General features: G+C 35.5%; 1 protein-coding gene and 1 pseudogene across 4 annotated transcripts in view; one reads left to right on the top strand and one right to left on the bottom strand.

The window, feature by feature from the left end:
- KCNQ1 (potassium voltage-gated channel subfamily Q member 1) overlaps window positions 1–23836 on the top strand; it is a 403706-nt gene that overhangs the window by 165182 nt on the left and 214688 nt on the right. The window lies entirely within an intron of this gene.
- On the bottom strand, window positions 201–12212 carry LOC126936026 (60S ribosomal protein L5-like; annotated as a pseudogene). Its single transcript, XR_007719369.1, has one exon. The product of XR_007719369.1 is annotated as a 60S ribosomal protein L5-like (transcript).

A 23836-nucleotide genomic window follows, 5' to 3' on the forward strand; every position in this document is an offset into this window, starting at 1 on the left:
TCTACTCTAATATTTATTATTTTGTTTTTTTTCCTACTTGCTTTAGGTTTAGTTTGCTCTTCTTTCTCTAGTTTCCTGAGGTGGGGAGTTCGCTTATTAATTTGAAGCCTTATTTTTTGATACAGGCATTCATAGCTATAAAATTCCATCTCTGCACTGCTTTAAATGTATCCCATAAGTTCTGTTATGTTGTATCCTCATTTTCATTAATCTCAAAGCACGTTTAATTTCCCTTGTGAATTCTTTCACCCATTGATTATTTAAGAATGTAGTGTTGTTTAATTTCCACATGTGTATGTTTCCCTAATTTCTTTGCTACTGGGTTCTACTTTTATTCCATTATATTCAGAAAAAAACACCTTGTATTATTTCAATCCTTTTAAATTTATGGAGGTTTGTTTCGTGACTTAGCATACGGTCCTTCTTGGGGAATGCTTCATGTGCACTTGAAAATACTGTATATTCAATGTTGGTTGTTGGGTGAAGTCCTCTATAATTACCTTTTGAATCTAGTTGGTTTATGGTGTTGCTCATATCTTCTATTTCCTTATTGATCTTCTTTCTTCTACTACACATTATTGAAAGTGGAGTGTTGAAGTCTCCAACTGCTATTGTTGAACTGACTATTTCTCTGTTCAGTTCTGTCAGTTTTTGCTTCATATGTTTTAGTTCTAGTGAATATATGTTTATAATCATATCTTCTCATGAACTGACATTTTATTATGAGATATTCACATTTAACTTCAGTAACATTCTTAAAGTCTCCTTTGACTTTATTATAGCACTTCAAGTTACTTATGGTTGCTGCTTACATGATATATATTTTTCCATCCTTTTACTTTCAGTCGGCAGTTTTCATCTAAAGTATGCCTCATATAGATGGAACACAGATGGATCCTGTTTTTCAAATCCAGTCTGACAATTCCTGCCTTTGATTAGATTGTGTAATCCATTCACATTTAATGTTATTACTGATATAGTTATATTTACATCCTCAGTTTTACTTTTTGTCTTTTCTATGTACTATTTCTTGTTCCTCTATTTCTCCTTTGCTGCTTTCTTTTCCATCTAGTGAATATTTTCTAATATAAATTTTCATTTATGATTCTTCAATATTCTATTTGTTATTAGTGTTTTCTCTAGGGCTTACCTTATGTATTGTCTCAAAATTTACTTCATATTTATATTAATCCTGGTGAGATATAGAAGTTATTCCTGTATGAGTTTATTCAGTTTTACCACTTTTGTGGTATTGTTACATATATTACATCTTCATTATGCACTATTATAATCATATTGTATAATGATACATCTTTAAAGAAGCTGAAAGGAGAGCAAGTATATATTCCTAGTTTCTGTTTTATTAACCTCCTTATATCATATGTTTGATCTACTTTTTTAGTTTTTATGGATTTGAGTTACCAACTGGTGGCATTTCCTTACTCTAGAACAGCTTTGCTCCTATTTACCTCCTTGTTCTTTGCTTTTGGATATATGTGAACTTACTAGGAGCACTTGCTTTTTCCTGAAGAACTTCCTCTAGTAGTTCTTACAAAGCTGGTCTGCTAACAAGAAATTCTGTTTTTGTTTATCTAGAAATGTTTTTATTTTGCCTTATTTTTGAAAGAAACTTTTCTGGATACAGTATTCTTGGTCAACTTTTTTTCTTTTTTTTTTTTTTTTTTTTTTTTTTTTTTACTTTGAGCACTTCGGATATGTTACCCTACTACTTTCTGGGTACCACTGTTTCTGACGAAAAGTCAGCTCCACATTTGTCTCCCTGACACCAGAACAGGGGAGGATATTAAGCAGAGTGCCACATAGCCTCACCTCCCACCACTTCATCCAACAGTAGTGGTTGGGTAATAGTTCAGTACCCCACTCTGAATAACTGATAGAACAAGAAGACAGAAAATCAACAAGGATATGAAAGAGTTCGTACTATTATTGTTAAATTGTCTATTATTGTTGAATTGCCTGTTTCTCTCTTCAGTTCTGACAGTTTTATTTCATATACTTTAGGGCTGTGTTTTTAGCTGTTATAAATTTTTATTTATGATTTTTATGATTTCTATTTCTTCCTGTTAAATTTTCTCTCTTGTAAACATTGTAAAATGTTTCTCAATATCTCTAATAACGCGGCTTGTTTTTAAAGTCTATTTTGTCTGATTTTATTTATTTTATTTTATTTTTGAGATGGAGTCTCACTCTGTCGCCCAAGCTGGAGTGCAGTAGCGTGATTTTGGCTCACTGCAACCTCCGCCTCCCGGATTCAAGTGGTTCTCCTGCCTCAGCATCCCAAGTAGCTGGGACTATAGGCATCTGCCATCATGCCCAGCTAATTTTTAGTAGAGACAGGGTTTCACCATGTTGGCCAGGGTGGTCTTGAACTCCTGACCTCGAGTGTTCTGTCTGCTTCAGCCTCCCAGAATGCTGGGATTACAGGTGTGAGCCACTGCACTTAGCCAATTTTGTCTGATTTTAGTACAGTCACTCTAGCTTTCTTATTACTGTTTGCATGTCATCTTTTTCCACCATTTTACTTTCAACTATGTCTTTGAATCTAAAGTGTGACTCTTGCAGACCATATATATTTGGATCCTGCTTTTAAGGCAGTCTGGCAATCTCTGCCCTTTATTGAGTTTTTAATTCACTTATATGTAATATAATTATTGATGCTGAAGGATTTATATCTACCATGTTGTTATTTATTTTCTATATGTCTCATATCACTTTTGTTCCTCTCTTCCTCCTTTACTGCCTTCTGCATGTTGAATAGATATGTTCTAGAGTACCATTTTAATTCCTTTATTGGTTTATTTCCCCCATTCATTTTTTTTTTTTTTCTGTCCATAAGTTTATTGCCTGTATCTGAAAAATCATCATAGAAAATTGTTTGGTTTAGCTCTCAGCAGCCCGCTCCTGAGCTCTGAGGAAGCTTGCCTTCTTTTGAGCTACCGGATCCTTCTTCCGAGCAAGGGACATTTTGGGACGGTTCCACCTCTTCTTTTAAACTTCTTTCTTGGGCTTCTTTTCATAGACTGGATTCTCTCATATTGCAGCATGAGCTTTCTTATACATCTCCTCCATCATGTCTGGAGTTATGCTGTTCTTTATGTATTGAGAGAACTGTTTCTTGTAAGCATCTTCATCTTCTTTCATTAAGTAGTGCATGCAATCTGCAGCATTCTGGCCCATGATGTGCTTCTGGTGTACTTCCGCATTAAATTCCTTGCTTTCAGAATCATAACCAGGAAATCGTTTGGTACCATGAGGGATAGACAAGCCTCCATCCACAGCTCCCTTCAGGGCGCCGAAAACTTTATTGCCAGTGGTAGTTCTGGCAAGGCCTGCATCCAAATAGCAGGTGAAGGCACCTGGCTGACCATCAATGCTTTCCACGTTGTATTCATCGCCAGTCACCTCCACTTGGCCTTCATAGATCTTGTCCATGCCAAAACTATTGAGAAGCCTGCGGGCCAGCAGCAGGCTAGTATGATATGCTGCAGCATAATTTGTCAGGCCAACCTTCCCACCATATTTTGGCAGTTCGTGGGCATATGCTGCACAGACTATCATATCCCCCTCTATACAGGCATAAGCAATCTGACAAATGATATCTCTGTTTGTTACACGAACTATCATCCTGTATTTGGGTGTGTTGTATTTATTTTTATCCTGTATCACCAAGCGTTTGTGAGCACAGTAATCAGTTTTACCCTCTCGTCGTCTTCTAAATTTCACTTGGTATCTCTTAAAGTAGGCCTTATTCTTAACAACTTTAACAAACCCCATCCTGCGGAACTGAGACCCACGTCCGCGGCTCAACAGAGACCTGCAGGCCCAGCGGCGCTGGGAAGGGGGGGAAGGGTCCCCTATTTTGAAAGTGTAATCTGGAGGTTACAATAAGCAACTTAAGTGAAAACAATCTGCTTCAGGTTAATAATCTACTCAAATATTTTTGTCTGCCCTTTTCTCTTCTCTCCTTCTGAGTACTCTTATTAACACATATGTTGTTACTCTTTAATTCCACATATGTTTTCTACTCTTAATTACATGTATATTACAACTTAATTACACATACATTGTTACATATCCTGTTAGGACGGGGTTCCCCAACCCTAGGGCCATGGACTGGTACCAGTCTGTGGCCTATTAGAAACTGGGCCACACAGCAGGAGGTAAGCAGTGGGCAAGCAAGCATTACTGCCTGAGCTCCGCCTCCTGTCGGATCAGTGATGGCATTAGATTCTCACAGGAGAGCACATCCTATTGTGAACTGAGCATGTGAGGGATCTAGGTTGTGCACTCCTTATGAGAATCTAACTAAAGCCTCCCCCAGCTGGCTGTGGAAAAATTGTCTTCCACAAAACTGTTCCCTCGTGCCAAAAAGGTTAGGGACCACTATATTATGGTATCCAATGGGTGTCTCTTCATTTTTCTTCATTATTTTTCTTTCTACAGTCTGAATTATCTTTATGGATCCATGTTCAAGTTCACTGATTCTTCTGCCAGGTCAAATTTGCTTAGCCCCACTAGTGAGTTTTTCATCTAAGTTATTATATTTCACAACTACAGAACTTCTATTTGGTTTACTTTATCATTTCTATCTCTTTATTGATATTATCTATTTGATGAGTCTTTGTCATCACACTTTCATTCTTTAATGTGGTTTCTTTTGGTTCTTTGAACATAGTTATGATACTTATTTTGAAATCACGCCCTAACATTTGGGGCCCCTCAGAGATAATTCCTATTTACTGCTCATTATTCTTGTTTAAGGGTCACAATTTTCTGTTTCTTTGCATATCTCATAATATTTTTTTGTTAAAAACTTATTTTAGATAATATATCATAGAAACTGGATTCTAATTCTTCTCCCTAACCAGGGATGATTTCTGTTGCTCGTTTGTTTGTTGACTTGTTTATGCCTTCTCTGCATGGATTCTGCAGCGTCTGTGTTCTCCTGCAATGTGCAGCCACTGGTGTCTCTGCTCAGTTTTGTTTGTTTTAACTCTTATGTTTGTTTTGTAAGCCCGGCTTCATTGGTGTCACCCCTGGATCAGCATAACCTAGTGGTTAAACCATGATTAGTCAGACATTTGTTTAAACATCTTGAGCCAGTGAATCTTCCACCCTCTGCTGAGGGGATCTATGTGTGGGTTGGGACATTCAAAGTTCAGGCACTTTACAACTCTGTCCTGTATTTTACTGTCTGTTTTCAAAAGGTCTCACAGTCAGCCAAGGATAAGTAGATAGCAGGAAACCTCTCTGATCTCTCCTGTGAGAATGTACAATCTTCCATATCTCCAGACTTCCTTTTAAAATTTTTCTTAATCTGTCGCTTGCCCAACCAGTATTGGAACATTAGGTTGCTGTGATGTTGGCTGCCTCCAATTATTTGCCACTGAAATCGCTGTTGCTTGACATAGTGCATAGGGTTTTCTGTGGAATTCAACATCAGATGAGCCTTCTTGGTTGCTGGTCCTTAAATCTACTGTGCCCCTGAGCTTGGGTGGGGAGATGGCAGCCCCATGTTAAATCAGAACAAACCCTGCTATTCTTAGGAAGGTTTAATTTTTTTTTTATTTAATTAGCACTTTTCAATTTTTATATTTCTTTGGTTGATTTCCAGACTTCTTAAATGGTTGTTTTTGACAGTTTTGTCCAGTTTTATCATTGCTTTTCAGGGAGTGGTTATACCAAGGTGCTCATTCCACCATCTCAGAAGTGGTCCCTATCTTGTTCATTTTATTTTTAAAATACATATAACATTAACATACTTCCAAAAGTCAATACTAAACAAAAGGAGCTACTGAGAGAAATCTTCCTCTCATCCATCTCTCTTCCATCCTAATTCCCCCTACCCCTTATAGGTAACTAGTTTCAGTGTTTTCTAGTTTATAGTTTGTGTGTGTGTGTGTTCTTTATGAGACATGATAATTTTCTCATTTCTCAAAAAAGTACTATTCTATATATGCTCTTTTGAATTTTGCTTTTCTCACCTAACATCTCCTAGAAATCACTCAATATCCATTCACAGAGATCTTTCTCATTTTATTGCTAAAGTTGCATAGTATTCCTTAGTGTGTCTGTACTATAACCTTTCAACCAATCTGTTATGCTTGCATGTGTAGGTAGTTTCTAAATGGCAGCTATGCTCACCATTCTTTGGCTTTCCTACCATGTCTCTGAGAGATACATCTACTCTATCAATCGAATCTACCCCCAAGAAGTGATTCTCTGAGGCTGCCACCTCAAATCTTAGTCATTCGCAAGAGCCTCCACTATAGTTGCTGCTCTGGGCTGTCTATTTCTGACATGTGTTCTCCATGTTGACATTTAATGTTGAGCCTTATTTTTCTGGTGATAATTCTGTCTGTGCTGCTTTTTAGTCTTCTATGCACCCTTTAAATTTTTTTAAATAACATTTCAAAATATACAATTCAGTGTCACTTAGTACATTTACAATGTTGTGTTCTCTGTGCCATTTCTAAGAATTTATTTCCAATCTCAAGTCATAAAGATTTACTCATGTTTTCTACTAAGGAATTTATGCCTTTAACTCTTATTTTTTGGTCTCTGATCCATTTTGAGATAATTTTTATATGCTATGAGGTATGGGTCCAACTTCATTCTTTGATATATGAGGATCCAGTTGCCCCAGCACCATCTGTTAAAAGACTACTCTTTCCACTGATTTCTTGACACATTTGTTGAAAATGAATTGACCATATATGTGTTTATTTCTATGTTCTCTATTATATTCCATTGGTCTATATGTCCATCCTTGTGTCCTAGAGACCACAATGTGTCAGTACCACATTATTTTGATTACTGCAGCTTTGTAAAAGTTTTGAAAATGGCAGGCCTGAGTCTTCCAACTTTGTTCTTTTTCAATTGATTTTAGATTATTTAGGGCCCTGGAAAAATTCCATTTACATTGTAAAATCAGTTTTTAAATTTCTGCAAATAAAAAGGCCCTTGGGATTTTGATAGGGGTTGCATTGAATCTGTAGATCACTGGGTAATATTGTCAACTTAACAATATTAAATCTTCCAATCTGTGAACACAGGATGTATAGTTCTATTTATTTAGGTCTTCTTTAATTTTTGTCAACAGTGTTTTGTAGTCTTTAGTGCAGAAGTCTTTCACCTTCTTGGTTTAATTTATTCCCAGCTATTTTACTCTTTTTGATGCTATTATAAGTAGAATTTTAAAAACTGACTTCCTTCTTGGGCTGTTCATTCCTGGTATATAGAGGCACAAATGATTTTTTTAAATAAATGTTGAACATATACCCTGCAATTTTGATGGACTTGTTTATTAGCTCTACTAGTTTGTGGATTCTTTGAGATTTTCTAGATATAAGATGTCATTATTGAATAAAGAGTTTTACTGCTTCCTTTCCAATTTGGATGCTATTCATTTACCTGTTTGTTTATTTATCTGCCTAATTGTCATGGCTAAAACTTTCAGTACATTGTTCAGTAGCACTGGGTAAAGCATATAGCCATATCTTATTTTTGGTTATGGGAGAAATTTTTCAGTTTTTTTCTCATTAAGTATATTAGCTGTGGATTTTTCACAAATCCTCTTTAACACATTTTGAAAGTTCCATGTTTTTATCCTGAAAGGTTGTTGAATTTTGTCAAATGCTTGTTCTGAGTCAATTGAAATGATCACATGGGGTTTTTTTTCTTCATTTTATTAATGTGGTGTATTACACTGATTGATACTCTTGTACTGAACCACCCTTGCATTCCTGAGATAAATTCCATGTGGTCATGGTATATAATCCTTTTTAATATGCTGCTGAATTTGGCTTACTAGTACTTTGTTAAATAAAATATTTTAGTATCTAGTTTTTCTTTTCTTGTGGTATATTTGTCTGGCTTTGGAATCCATGTAATACTGGCCTCATAGAATGTATTGCAAAGTGTTTTCTCCTCCTCTGTTCTTTGGAAGAGTTTGAGTTAATTCTTCAAGTGTTTGGTATAATTCAACAGTGATGCCATCTGGTCATAGCATTTTCTTCATTGGAAGGTTTTTGGTTACTGATTCAAACTTTCTACTTGTTATGGGTCTGCTCATAATTTCAATTTCTTTTTTATATTAGTATTTTGTGAATTTGTCCATTTTATGTAGGTTATATAATTTGTTGGTATACAGTTATTCATACTATTCTCTTATCACACTTTTTATTTCCATAAGGTTATATTGTTCCCACTTTTTTTCTTATTTTTGTTTTTTTCTGTTGTGTTCCTACTTTTGTTTATGATTTTAGATATGTGCAACTTCTCTAATTTTTTCTTACTAATTCTAGTTAAAGGTTTTCAACTTTGATCTTTTCAAAAATAAGCAACTTTTGGTTTTGTTAAATTATCTCTGTTGTGTATTTAATCTCGAATTCAGTTATCTCCACTCTCATACATATTATTTCATTCTCTCTTTTAACTTTAGGTTTAGTTCGTTCTTCTTTTTCTAGTTACATAAGGTATAATATTAGGTTATTGATCCTCCTTCTTTTTCAGTGTGGGCATTCACAGCTATAATTTTTCCTCTAAGCACTTCTTTCACTACATCCCATAAGTTTGAGTATGTTGTGTCTTCATTTTCACTTTTTGAAAGTATTTTATAATTTTCATTCTGATGTCTTCTTTGACATAATAATTTTTAAAGAGTGTGTAGTTTTATTTCCATGAATTTGTTAATTTTTAGATTTTTCTTCTGTTACAGATTTCTGGCCTCACTATATTGTAGTTAGAGAAGATATTTCATGTGATTTCTTTATTTTTAAATTTATTGAGACTTTTTTGTGGCCTAACGTATCATCCCTCCTGGGGAATGTTCCATGTGCACTTAAGAAGAATGTGTAGTTAAGTGGAATGTCCATATTTGTTTGTAGGTCTAGTTGGTTTATAGTATTGTTCAAGTCCTCTCTTTTCTTATTGGGCTTTTGTCTGGCTGTACATTATCTTGTGGTTTTTGTTTTTTTTTAATTTTAAAAATATGCATATTTAGTGTATAAAACATACAGTTAAATCACTAACATAGTGATGCAAATTAATATATCCATCATCTCACAGTTATTCTTTTGTGTGTATAAGTGAGAAAAGCTATAATCTACTCAATTGACAAAAATTCCAAATGCAATACACTATTAACTATTCTCATGTTATACATTAGATCTCTAGACTTGTTTATCCTATATATCTGCTACTTTGTATCCTTTGACCTACATCTTTCCATTTTCTTTCACCACACCTTGCCCACGGTAACAACTATTTTATTCTATCTCTGTATATTTGACTTTTTTCTTTTTAAGATTCTACATATAAGTGAGATTATTTAAAACTTTCATTTGTATTTGGCTTATTTAACTTAGCATAATGTCTTCCAGTTTCATCCATATGGCAAGTGGCAGGATTTCCTTCTTTTTTAATGCGGAATAATATCCCATTGTACACATATACACACACATATACACCACAGTTTATTCATCCATCAAAGGACACTTAAGTTTATATATTGTGACTCATGCGTATAATGCCACAATGAATATAAGAGTGCAGATATCTTTACGAGGTGGCGATTTCATTTTCTTTAGGAATATACCCAGGAAGAGGGATTACTGGGTCGGATGATGGTATATTTTCAATTCCTTTAGGAGTCACCATTCTGTTTTTCATTATGGCTACACCAATCTACAGTCCCACCAACACTGTACAAGAGTTCCCTAACCCTAGCCAACACTTAATAGCTATCCTAATGGGTGTGAGGTGATATCTCATGGTAATTTTGATTTGCATTTCCCTGATGATTAATGATATTAAATGTCTTTTCATATATGTGTTTGCCATTTTTATAACTTCTTTGCAAAAATGTCTACTCAGGTCCATTGCCCATTTTTTAATTGGGTTATCTGTTTTCTTGCTATTGAGTTGTATGCATTCCTTATAAATTTTGGATATTATCCCCTTATAAGATACATGGTTTGCAAATATTTTCTTCGAATCCATAGGTTACCTTTTCATTTTGTTGACTGTTTCCATTCCTGTGCAGAAGTTTTTTAGTTTGACGGTATACCAATTATTTGTTTTTGTAGCCTGAGCTTTTGGTGTGATCTCCAAAAAATCACTGCCAGAGCCATGTCGAGCTTTTCCCTTCTGTTTTCTTCTGGTTTTGGGTTTTGGTCTTATGCTTAGGTCTTTTATCCATTTTGAGTTTATTTTTATTTATGGTGTAAGGCAGTGATATCCAATCTTTTGGCTTCCCTGGGCCACATTGTAAGAACAATTGTCTTGGGCCACACATAAAATACGCTAACAATAACAACAGCTGATTGGCTAAAATAAATGCAAAAAAAAAAAAAAAAAATTCAATGTTTTAAGAAAGTTTACAAATTTGTGTTGGGCCTCATTAAAGCCATCCTGGGCTACATGTGGTCTGCGGGCCATGGTTTGGACAAGACACAAAACTGGGTTTCCTAACATCATTTATGAGCGAGACTATCCTTTCTGTGTTGTTTTCTTCATGTTCTTGTGGAGAATTGGTTGATCGTATATCTTTGAATTTCTTTCTTGGCTCTCTATTCTGTTCCACTGGTCTACATGTTTGTTTTTCATGCCAGGACCATACTGTTTGATCAATAGTTTTGTAAAATAAACCAGAAAGTATGATGTCTCCAACTTTGTTTTTCAGAACAGAATTTTCAGAATTTCATTGGCTAGTAAAGGTTCTTGATATTCCATACGAACTTCAGAATTTAAAAAAATTTTCCATGGGATTTTGATAGAGATTTTATTCAATCTGTATATTGCTTTGGATATTATTGACATTTTAACAATATTATTCAGATTCATGAGCATGGGATATCTTTCCATCTATTTGTATCTTGTTTAATTTCTTTCATCAATGACTCATAGTTTTCAGTGTACAGGTCTTTCATCTTCTTGGCTAAATTTATTCCTAAGCATTTTTTTTATGCTATCATAAATGGGATTGTTTTCTTGATTTCTTTTTTGGCCAGGTCATTATTTGTGTATAGAAATGCAACTACTTTTTTATATTGATTTATATTCTACAACTTTACTGAACTCATTTATTAGTTCTAACAGGTTTCTTTAGCAGAGTCTTTGGGGTTTTCTATATGTAGGATCACGTCATCTTCAAATAGAGATAATATTACTTCTTTCTGATTTGAATGCCTTTCATTTCTTTTTCTTGTCTGTTTGGTCTTGCTAGTACTTCCAGTACTACATTGAGTAGAAGCAGCTAGAGTGGGCATCCTTGCCTTGTACTGGATCATAGTGGAAGAGCTTTTGTTTTCCCTCATTGATTATAATGTTAGCTGTGGGCTTTTCATAAATGGCATTCATTATATTGAGGAGTGTTCCTTCTATACCTGAACTGTTAGAATTTATCAAGAAAGGATGTCCAACTTCATCAAATGCTTTCTGTGTGTCAATTGAGATGATCATGTGGTTTTCATCTTTCAGTCTATTAGTGTATATCACATTGATTGCCACATGTATATTAAACCAGACTTGCATGCCAGGGATTAATTCCACATGGAGATGATGTATAATCTTTTTGCTGTGTTGTTAAATTTAGTCTGCTAATATTTTATTAAGGATTTTTGCATCAGTATTCTAGGGTTATATTGGCTTACAGTTTCCTTTCCGGTGATGCCTTTGTCTCACCTGGGTATCAAGGTGATGCTAGCCTCATAAAATGTGTTAGGAAGTATTCCGTTTAGCTCCATTTTTTTGGGAAGAGTTTAACAAGTATTAGTATTATTTGAATATTGGGTAGTATTCAGCCATGAAGCTATCTGGTTCTGGGCTTTTCTTTGTTGGAGGGTTTTTTTTTTTTTTTAACTTTTATTTTTGATTTAGAGGGTATAGGTACAGGTTTGTACGTTGCATGATGGGTATATTGAGTATATTGCATGATGCTGAGGTTTGGGGTGTGGATAAGCCTATCACCCAGGTAGTGAGCATAGTACCCAGTAGGTAGTTTTTCAGCCCACCTCTCTGTTCCTCCCCCAAGTAGTCCCCAGTGTCTGTTGATCATCTTTATGTTCATGTTTACTCAGTGTTTAACATGCAGTATTTGGTTTTCTGTTCTTGCATTAATTTGCTTAAGATAGTGGTCTCTAGCTGCATCCATGTTGCTGCAAAGGACATAAGTTCATTCATCTTTTCTTTCTTTCTTTCTTTCTTTCTTTCTTTCTTTCTTTCTTTTTTTTTTTTTTTTTTTTTTTTTTTTTCAGATGGAGTTTCGCTCTTGTTGCCCAGGCTGGAGTGCAATGGTGTAATCTCGGCTCATTGCAGCCTCTGCCTCCCGGGTTCAAGTGATTCTCCTGCCTCAGCCTCCTGAGTACCTGGAATTAGAGGCATGCACCACCATGCCCAGCTAATTTCATATTTTTAGTAGAGGTGGAGTTTTTCCATGTTGCTCAGGCTGGTCTCGAACTCCTGACCTCAGGTGATCCACCTGCCTGGCCTCCCAAAGTGCTGGGATTACAGGTGAGAGCCACCGCACCTGGCTGAGTTCATTCATTTTTACAGCTGCGTGGTATTTCATGGTGTACATGTACCACATTTTCTTTATCCAATCCACCATCGATGGGCATCTAAGTGGATTCCATGTCTTTGCTATTGTGAATAGTGCTGTGATGAACATACAAGTGCATGTGTCTTTTTGATAGAACAATTTATTTTCCTTTGAATATATATCCAGTAATGGGATTGCTGGGTCAAATGGTAGTTCTGTTTTCAGTTTTTCATTTGAGAAATCTCCAAGCTGCTTTCCACAATGGCTGAATTAATTTGTATTCCTGCCAACAGTGTTTAAGTGTTCTCTTTTCTCTGCAGCCTTCCCAGCCACTTTTATTTTTTTGACTTTTTAATAATTGCCATTCTGACTGGTGTGAGATGGTATCTCATTATGACTTGGTGGGGTTTTTTTTGTTGTTTTTTTTTTTGTTTGTTTGTTTTGAGACAGAGTCTTGCCCTGTCTTCCAGGCTGGAGTGCAGTGGCACAATCTCAGCTCACTGCAACCTCCACCTCCCGGGTTCAAGCAATTCGCCTGCCTCAGCCTCTCGAGTAGCTGGGAATACAGGTGACTGCCACCACACCTGGCTACTTTTTGTGTTTTTAGTAGAGACGGAGTTTCACCATGTTGGCCAGGATGGTCTCGAATGCCTGACCCCAGATGATCCACGTGCCTCGGCCTCCCAAAGTGCTAGGATTACAGGTGTGAGCCACTGCGCCTGGTCTCATTGTGGCTGTGACTCACATTTCTGATTATTAGTGATCATGAGCATGTTTTTTTGTTTGGCTACTTGTGTATTTTCTTTTAAGAAATGTATGTTCATGTCCTTTGCCGATTCAATTGGATTATTTGTTTTTTGCTTGTTGATCGGTTTAAGTTCCTTATGGATTCTGGATATAGGACCTTTGTCAGATGAACAGTTTGCAAATATTTTTTCTCCCATTGTATATGTTGTCTGTTTACTGATAATTTCTTTTGCTTTGCAGAAGCTCTTTAGTTTACCACTGTGATCTCTTTGCTGTTGGTCTGTTCAGGCTTTCTATTCCTGATTTAATCTTAGCAGGTTGTATTTTTTCTAGCAATTTATCCATTTCCTCTAGGTTATTCAATTTGTTTGGATATAATTGTTCATAAAAGTCCCTTATGATCCTTTTTATTTCTGAAGTACCTGTTGTAATATATTCTCCATTTTCATTCTGATTTTGTCTTCTCTTTTTCTTGGTCCAAGAGTTTGTTGATTTTATTTTTCAAAAATCAATTCTTTGTTTCAAAAATTGAAGTCTTAGTTTTATTGACTTTTTTCCCCTATGGTTTTTCTATTCTAATTTGTCTCTGTTCTGATCTTTATTCTTTCCTTCTGCTAACTTTGGCTTTAGTTTGTTCTTCTTTTTCTAATTCCTTGAGGTATAATTTTAGGCTATTTATTTGAGATATCTCTTCTTTTTTTAATGTAGGCAAGGCATTTAGCACTGTAAACTTCCCTCTTAGAACTGCTTTTGCTGAATGTTTTGCTTTTGGTATGTTGTGTTTCCACTGTCATTTGTCTGAAGATATTTTTAAGTTTCTGTTTTCATTTCTTCTTTGATTCTACCCATTGCTGAAAGTAACTTACTGAAGTCCCTAAGCATTATTGTAGAACTGTCTTTTAAACTCCAATTCTGTCAATATATTTTCTTATATTCTGGGGCTCTATATTTTGGTGTGTCTACATTTCCAATTACAAAGTCTTGAGTAATTTACCATTTTCTCAGTATGTAATGTCCTCTTTTGTCTCCTCTAACAATTTTAAAATTCAAGTTTATTTCTTTTATTAGTATACTTACCTCCAGCTTTCTTTAGGTTACTATTTGTATGAAACATCATTTTTCATTCTTTCACTTTCAATCTACTTGTGTCTTTAGATCAAAAGCGAATTTGTTATAAATAACATAGGTTGATGGTTTTCTTTTAAATCCATTCTGCTAACCTCTGCCTTTTGGAGAATTTAATCAATTTACATTTAAAGTACTTATAAAAAAGAAATTCTGACATTTTGTGCCTTTTTTTCCCCCCCTTACACTTTTTAAATACAACATTTCCTCCCTTACTGCCTTTTTTTGTGTTTGTTGATTTTCGGTAATGTACCATTACAATGCTCTATTCGATTGTCTGTATGTGTTTATGTGTATTTTAAAGACTTTATCTTTTTAGAGCAGTTTTACGGTTCAGCAAAATTGAGAGGAAAGTACAGAGATTTCCCATATACCCACTGCACCCATACATACACAGCTTTTCCCATTACCAACTCTCCCACCAGAGTGGCAACTTATGAACTTATGAGTGGCAACTTATGAGTGGCAACTTTGTTACAACTTATGAATCTGCATTTATACTTTATTATCAAAGTCCCTAGTTAACATTAGGGCTCACTCTTGGGGTATACATTCTGTGGGTTTCTACAAATGTGGAACATGTTGATATGGTTTGGCTCTGTGTTCCCACCCAAATTTCATCTAGAACTGTAATCCCCATGTGTCAGGGGAGATGGCCTGGTGAGAGGTGACTGAATCATGGGGGCAAACTTCCCCTTGCTGTTCACATGATAGTAAGTGAGTTCTCATGAGTTCTGGTTGTTTAAATGTGTGTGGCACTTCCCATCTCGCTTTCTTTCCCTCTCCATGGTAAAGATGTGCCTGCTTCTCCTTCGCCTTCCACCATGATTTTAAGTTTCTGAGGCCTGCCAGTCATGCTTACTGTACAGTCTACAAAACTGTGAGTCAATTAAACATATTTTCTCACAAATTACCCAGTCTCAGGTAGTTCTTTATAGCAGTGTGAGAACAGACTAATATACATGTATCTACCATTATAGTATCATACAGATACTGTATATTTATATACATTTGTACATTTTCACTGCCCTAAAAGTACTCTGCACTGCCTATTCATCCCTTCTTCCCCACCAACCCTTGGCAACCACTGAACTTTTTACTGTCTCCATAGCATTGTCTTTTCTGAAATGCAATATGATTGGAATCATATAGTATGTAGTATCTTCACATTGCCTTATTTCACATAGTAATATGTTTTTTAATTACCTCCCTATCTTTTCATGGCTTTATAGCTCATTTCTATTTAGTGATGAATAGTATTTCATTGCCTGGATGTACTACAGTTTATCTGTCTACTCACCTACGGAAGGACATCTCGGTTGCTTCCAATTTCAACAATCACAAATAAAGCTTCTGTAAACATCTATGTGCAGATTTTTATGTGAATGTAAGTCTTCACCTCCTTTGAGTAAATACCAAGGATGTGATTGCTGAATTGCATGGTAAGAAAATGTTTAATTTTATAAGAAACCACCAATTTCAATATACTTTGGATTATTTGGGGGATATATATACACATTCAGAAGTGGAATTGATGGATCCTGTGATAATTCCATTTTTAATTTTTTGAAGAACCACCAAACTCTTTTCCACCAGGGCTGCACTACTTTACATTCCCATTAATGGTGTATGTCAAAGTGGCTGTACCATTTTGCATTCCCACCAGCAATGGATGAGTGTTCCTGTTGCCCCACATATTGGCAAGCATTTGGTACTGTCAGGGTTTTGAATTTTGGCCATTCTAATAAGCGTGTAGATATATCACATTTCTTGTTTTAATTTCCATTTCCCTAATGACATAAGATGTGGGGCATCTTTTCGTATACTTAGTTGCTGTCTGTGTATCTTCATCGGTGAGATGTCTGTTAAGGTCTTCAGTTCATTTTGTAATCAGGTTGTTTGTTTTCTAATTGTTAAGTTTTTAAGGTTCTTTCTATATTTTGGATAACAGTCTTTTATCAGATATATTTTTTACAAGTATTGTCTCCCTTCTGTGGCCTGTCCTTTCATCCTCTTGAGAGTATGTTTTACAGAGCAGAAACTTTTATTTTTAACAAAGTCCAGCTTATCAATTATTTCTTTCATGAATCATGCCTTTGGTGTCATATCTAAAACGTCATCACCAAACTAAAGATCATCTAGATTTCTTCTTATGTTATCTTCTGGGATTTCTGTTTATTGTTGATTTCCAAATCTTTTATTGTGGTAAAATACACTTAACATAAAAATTACCATCCTAACCAATTTTAGTGTACAATTCAGTGAACGTATTAGATACTTTCACAATGTTGTGCAATCATCACTATCATCCATCTCCATAACACTTGTCATTTGTAATTATGAAACTCTATATCCATTAAACAATAATTCCCTAATTCCCCCACCACCTCCATCTCTTGAAAACCACCTTTTACTTTCTATGTCTCTGATTTGACTATTCTACCTCATGTAAGTGGAAACATACAGTACTCTTTTTGTGACTGCTGTATTTCATTTAACATAATGGCCTCGAGGTTCATCCATGTCGTGGCATGTGTCAGAATTTCTTTTTTATTTTTAAAGCTGAATAATATTACATTGTATGTATACACCACATTTTGCTTATCCATTCATCCATGGACATTTGGTTTGCACTGATGTTTTAACTGGTCTAAATAATGCCACTATAATCATGGGTATACAGGTACACAAATATATCTTTGAGACTCTGCTTTTAATCCTTCTGGGTAAATACACGGAAGTAGAGTTGATGGATCAGATAATTCTGTTTTTAATTTTTGAAGGAACCACCAAACTGTTTAACATAGAGGCTGCACCATTTTGCATTCCCACTAACAGTGCACAAGGATTCCAATTTCTCCATGTCCCTACCAGCACTGGTTATTTTCTGTTTATTTGGGACTTTTTTGAGACAAGGTCTGGCTCTGTCACCTAGGCTGGAATGCAGTGGTGTGATTATGGCACACTGCAGCCTCAACCTAGACCTCTGGGCTTAAGCGATCCTCCCACCTTAACCTCCCACGTAGCTGGTACCAGAGATGGGTCTTACTGTGTTGCTTAGGCTGTGATTGTTTTTTAATAGTAGTCGTCTGAGTGTATGTAGGGTTGTAGTTTTGACTTGTATTTCCTCATGATCGGTGACGTTAAACAACTTTTCATGTACAATTTCCATTTGTATACCTTCTTTGGAGATATGTCTGTCCAAGTCCTTTGCCCATGTTTTTTCTTTCTTTCTTTCTTTCTTTTGAGAAGGAGTCTCGCTCTGTTGCCCAAGCTGGAGTGCAGTAGCACCATCTCAGCTCACTGCAAGCACCACCTCCCGGGTTCATGCCATTCTCTTGCCTCAGCCTCCCGAGTAGCTGGGACTACAGGCGCCTGCCACCACGCCCGGCTAGTTTTTTGTATTTTTAGTAGAGATGAGGTTTCACTGTGTTAACCAGGATGGTCTCCATCTTCTGACCTCGTGATCCTCCTGCCTTGGCCTCCAAAGTACTGGGATTACAGGCATAAGCCACTGTGCCCGGCCCCTTTGCCCATTTTTCAGTTGCATTGTTTTTTGGTGATGACTTTTAGAAGTTCTCTATATAATCTGGGCATTAATCCCTTATCAGGTATGTGATTTGCAAATATTTTATCCCATCCTGTAGGTTGTCTTATTACTTAGTTGATATTCTTTTAATGTACACAATGTAAATTTTTTAAATTTATCTATTTTTACTTTTATTGCCTGTGCAAGTACAATTTATCTATTTTTACTTTTATTGCCTGTGCCTTTGGTGTCATACGCAAGAAGCACTGCCAAATCCAATGATGTAAAATTTTTCCCCTATGTTTCCTTATAAGACTTTATAGTTTTAGGACTTTGACCCATTTTGAGTAAGTTTTTCTACACGGTGTTAGGTAAGGGTCTCAACTTCATTCTCTTTTATACATGGTGTTAGGTAAGGATCTGAACTTCATTCTCTTTAGTTAATTTTTGTACATAGTATTAGGTAAGGGTCTCAACTTCAGTTTTCCTGGCACCATTTGTTGAAAATACAGCACTTTCCCTATTGAATGCTCTTGGCACTCTTCTCAGGAATCATTTGATCATGTATACAATGGTTTATTTCTGGGCTCTCTATTGAATTCCATTGGTCTCTACATCTTTCTTTATATCAATACCACATAGTTTTGATTACTGTAGCTTTGTAATAAGTTGGGGTTTTTGTTTGTTTTTCAGACATTCTCATTCTATTGCCCACGCTGGAGTACAATGGCATTATCACTGCTTACTGCCACCTCAATCTCCCAGGCTCAAGCAATCCTCCCACTTCAGATTCTTGAGTAGCTGGGAATACAAGTGTTTACCACTACACCTGGCCGATTATTTTATTTTTTGTAGAGATGAGGTCTCCCTGTGTTCCCCAGGCTGGTCTCAAACTCCTGGGCTCAGCAGTCCTCCCACCTCAGCCTTCAAAAGTGCTGAGATTACAGGTGTGAGCCATTTTACCTGGCCTGTAGTAAGTTTTGAAATCAGAAAGTGTGAGTCCTCCAATGTTGTTCATCATTTTCAAGAATGTTTTAGCTATTCAAGGTCCCCTGAGATTCCATATGAATTTTAGGATGGGGTTTCTTCTTTCTGCAGATAACATCATTAGGATTTTTATTGGGATTCTCTTGGATTTGTAGATTGTTTTGTGTGGTATTGACACCTTAACAATATTGGTCTTCCAATCCATGAACATAGGATGTGTTTTCCCTTTATGTCTACTTTAATTTCTTTCAGCATTGTTTTATAATTTTCATTGTACAAGACTTTCACCTCCTTGGTAAAGTTGATTCCTAAGTATGTTATTCTTGACGCTTTTTTCAGCTTTTATTAAGGTATAATTGACAAATTAAAAGTGCATATATTTAAGAACATATTTTACCTACTGTGAAATGATTACTACAATCAAGCCAATTAACATATACCTCACGTAGTTGCCACATGTGTGCGTGTGTGTGGTCAGAAAACCTAAGCTATACTCTTAGCAAATTCCAAGTTAGAATATATTAACTATAGTCACCAATCTGGACATTATGTCTCAAGAACTTATTCATCTGATAACTCTACGTTTTACCCTTCAACCAACATTTCCTAATTCCCCCACTCCCTGACCCCTAGTAACCACCCTTCTATTCTGTTTCTCTGAGTTCAAGCTTTTTAGAATTCCATATGTAACTGGGATAGTGCAGTATTTGTCTTTCTGTGTCTGGCTATTTCACTTAGCATAATATCCTCCAGGTTCATCTATGTTGTCACAAATTGCATGATTTCCTACTTTTTAAAGGATGAATATTTCATTTTGTGTGTGTGTGTGTGTGTGTGTGTGTGTATGTGATGTGTTTATTTGGGATTTTGGTGATACACACACACACAATGTTTTCTTCCTTTCTTTCTTTTTGAGACAGGATCTCCATCTGTCATCCAGGCAGGAGTACAGTGGCACAATCACAGTTCACTGTAGCCTCAGCCTCCTGGACTCAAGTGATACTCCTGCCTCAGCCTCCCGAGTAGCTGGGACCACAGTCATGTGCCCCCATGTCCAGCTAATTTTTAAAATTTTATATAGAATAGGGTATCACTATGTTTCCCAGGCTGGACTCAAACTCCTATGTTCAAGCTATCTCCCACCTTGGCCACCCCCAAGTACTGGGATTACAGGTACAAGCCACCATGCCTGGTCCACATTTCTTTATCCACTCATCCATAAATGAACACTATGTTGTTCATTTCTTGACTACTGTAATGTTGCAATGAACATGGGAGTGCAGATACCTCTTCAGGATACTGACTTTGTTTTCCTTAGATATACCCAGAACTGAGACTGCTGGATTATATAGCAGTTCCATTTTTAATTTTGTAAAGAAGATCTATCATGTTTTCCATAATGACTGTATCAATTTACATTCCTAACAAAAATGTATAAGGGACACCTTTTCTCCACATCCTCACCAACACTTGCTATCTTTTGACTTTTTGATAATGGCTATTCTAACAGTTGTGAGGTGATATCTCAGTGTGGTTTTGATTTGCATTTCCCTGATGATAAGTGATGTTAAGCACCTTTTCATATACCTGTTGACCATCTGTATGTCTTCTTTGGATAAATGTCTCTTCAGTCCCTTGTCCATCTTAACAGGTTATTAATGGGATTATGAAGATTTTTTTGCTATTTAGTTATATGAGTTCCTTATATTGATATTTATAGCTTGTCAGATATATGGTTGGAAATATTTTCTCCCACTACATGTGCTGCCTTTCCATTCTGTTGTTTCCTTTGTTGTGTACTTTTTTGTTTGATGTAGTTCTAATTTATTTTTGCTTTTTATTCCTTGTGCTTTTGATGTCACATCTAAAAAATCATCACAAAGACCAATGGCAAGGAGTTTTCCCCTGTTTTCTTTTATAGGTTTTATGGTTTCAGGTCATATGTTTAAATCTTATTCACTTTTCTGTAAAGTGTAGGGTAAGGTTCCAATTTCATTTTTTTGCATATGGATATCCTGGTTTCCCAGTGCCATTCAAGAGAGTACCCTTTCCCCATTATGTACTCTTGTTGTCTTTGTCAAAGATTAGTTGACCATAAATGTGTGGGTTTATTTCTGTGCTTTCTATTCTGTTGCACTGGTTTATTTCTATACCAGTACCATGCTGTTTTGGTTGCTATAACTTTGAAATATAATTCAAAATAAGCATGTGTAATGCCTCTTTGTTCTTATTGCTCAAGAATGCTTTAGATCTTTAAAGTCTTTTGTAGTTTCTTTCAAATTTTAGGATTTTTTTGTATATGTGTGTGAACAAAAGTCACTGGAAATTTGATAGGCATTGCCTTGAATCTGTAGATCACTTTGAGTAGTATAGATATTTCAGCAATATTGATTCTATTGATCTACAAACACCAGATATCTTTCCATTTATTTGTGTCATCTTAGAATTCTTTCAATGTTTCATAGTTTTCAGTGTCTAGGTCTTTTACTTCCTTGGTTAAATGTATGCCTAAATGTTATGCAGTCCAATTTCTCTATTTTTTATTTTACCTGTGCCTTTGGTATTATCTCATATCCAAATGAAATCAATACCAAATCCAATGTCATGCAGTTTTTGCCCCATGTTTTCTTCTAAGAGTTTTATAGTTTTAGGTCATACATTTAGGTTTGTGGTCCACTTTGAGTTAATTTTTGTATATGGAGTTAGGTAAAGGTCTCAACTTCATTCTTTCACATGAAGATATCCAGTTTTCCTGACACAATTTGTTGAAAAGGTAATCCATTCTCCATTGAATGGACATGGCATGCTTGTCAGAAATCATGTGTTCATATATGAAAGGATTTATTTAGGAGCTCTCTTCTTTTTGATGCTATTTTAAATGAAATTGTTTTCTTAATTTGTTTTTCAGGTTGTTCATTATTAGGTGTATAGAAATGCAAATGATTTCTGAATGCTGATTTTGTATCCTGACACTTTACTGAATTAGATTATTACTTCTAACAAGTGTTTTTTGTGGAGTCTGTAGCATTTTCTACATATATGATCGTATCATCTGCAAACAGAGACAATTTTACTTCCTTCTTTCTGATTCAAGTGTATTTATTTGTTTTTCTTGCCCAATTCCTCTGGCTAGGACTTCCAGTACTGTGTTGAATAGAAGTGGTGAGAATATCTTTTTCTTGTTCCTCATCTTAGAGGAGAGGCATTCAGCTTTTCAGCATTGAGTATGATGTTAGCTGTGGGCTTTTCATATATGGCCTTTATTGTGTTGCAGTACATTCCTTCTATACCTAATTTGTTCACAGTTTTTATCATGGAAGGATGTTGAATTATGTGAACTGCATTATTTGCACTTATCAAAATGATTGTATGATTTTTATCTTTGATTTTATTAATGTAATGTATCCCATTTATTGCATATATACATTTAACTGTCCTTATGTACTAAGGATAAATCCCATGTGTTTGTGATATATGATTTTTTTAATGTGTGGTTAAATTAAGTTTGATCACATTTGATTGAAAATTTTTAAGTGTACTGTCATAAAAAATATTGGCCAGTTATTTTCTTTTCTTATATTGTCCTTGTCTGGCCTTAGTATGAGAGCAATGCTAGCCTTGTAAAATAAGTTGGGATTGTCCCCTCTTTGTTTGGGGGGAATATTTTGATCTTATACTTCCCCCTCTACATTTTATTTTTGATGCCCCAAGGTATACCTTTTAATATTGTGTATCCATTGAGAAATTATTAAAACGATAGTAATTTTTAATTATTTTTCTTTTAACCTTTATACTAGAGTTATGTGACTTATATACTACCATTACACTATTAGAGTATTCTTAAGTTGCCTATATATTTATTTATTTATCAGTGAATTTTGTACTTTCGTATGTTTTCATGTTACTAATTAGCATCCTTCCATTTAAGCTTGAATAACTCCCTCTGGCATATCTTGTAAGGTAAGAGTAGTTGGTGATAAACTCCCTCAACTTTTGTTTACCTGAGAAAGTCTTGTATCTGTTTCATATCTGAAGGACAGCTTTGCTGTGTAATGTATTCTCAGATGGCAGTTTTTTTAATCTTTCAGAACTTCGAATATATAATTCTGTTGTTTCCTGGCCTGGAAAGTTTCTGCTCAGAAATCCACTGATAGCCTTATGGAGGTTCCTGTAGATGTAAGAACTTTATTCATCTTGCCACTTTCAAAATTATCTTGTCTTCCATTTTTTACAGTTTGATGGTAATATATCTAGGTGAAATCTCTTTTAGATGGAACCTAATTGTAATTCTTTGAGCTTCATGTACCTAGATGTCCATAAATCTGGGGAGAACCTCAGATATGGGAAGTTTTCAGCCATTATTTCTTTCAATTAGCCTTCCACCCTTTACCTCTCTCCTTTCCTTCTATAAATCCTGTGTGAACATTCACTCTCCTGCTGGTGTCCCATAAATCCTGTAAACTTCCCTTACTACCTTTTCATTCTTTATTTTTCTCCTCTACTGGATATTTTCAAATAATTTATCCTCCAGTTGACAAATTCCTCCTTCTATTTGATTAAGTCTGCTGCTGCTGCTTTCTATTTCACGTTTAATTTCATGCATTATATTCACCTCCAAAATGTTTGGTAATTTTTTAGGATTTCTATTTCTTTATTAAATGTCTCCTTTTGTGTATTAATGATTTCTCTCTTCTCTGGTAGCACACTGAACTTCCTTAAATCAGTCGTTTTTAATTTTCTGTAAGGCAATTAACGTATCCCAATTTCTTTGGAGTCAGTCCCTGAAAATTATTGTATTTCTCTGGTGGGTGCTATGTTTCCTTAGGTTTTCTGTTTCTTGTTACAATGAATTGAAATCTGCTCACTTGATGGAGTGTTAAGTAGGT

Source organism: Macaca thibetana, chromosome 14, assembly GCF_024542745.1.
Source record: "Macaca thibetana thibetana isolate TM-01 chromosome 14, ASM2454274v1, whole genome shotgun sequence".
In the NCBI taxonomy this organism is placed as follows: domain Eukaryota; kingdom Metazoa; phylum Chordata; class Mammalia; order Primates; family Cercopithecidae; genus Macaca; species Macaca thibetana.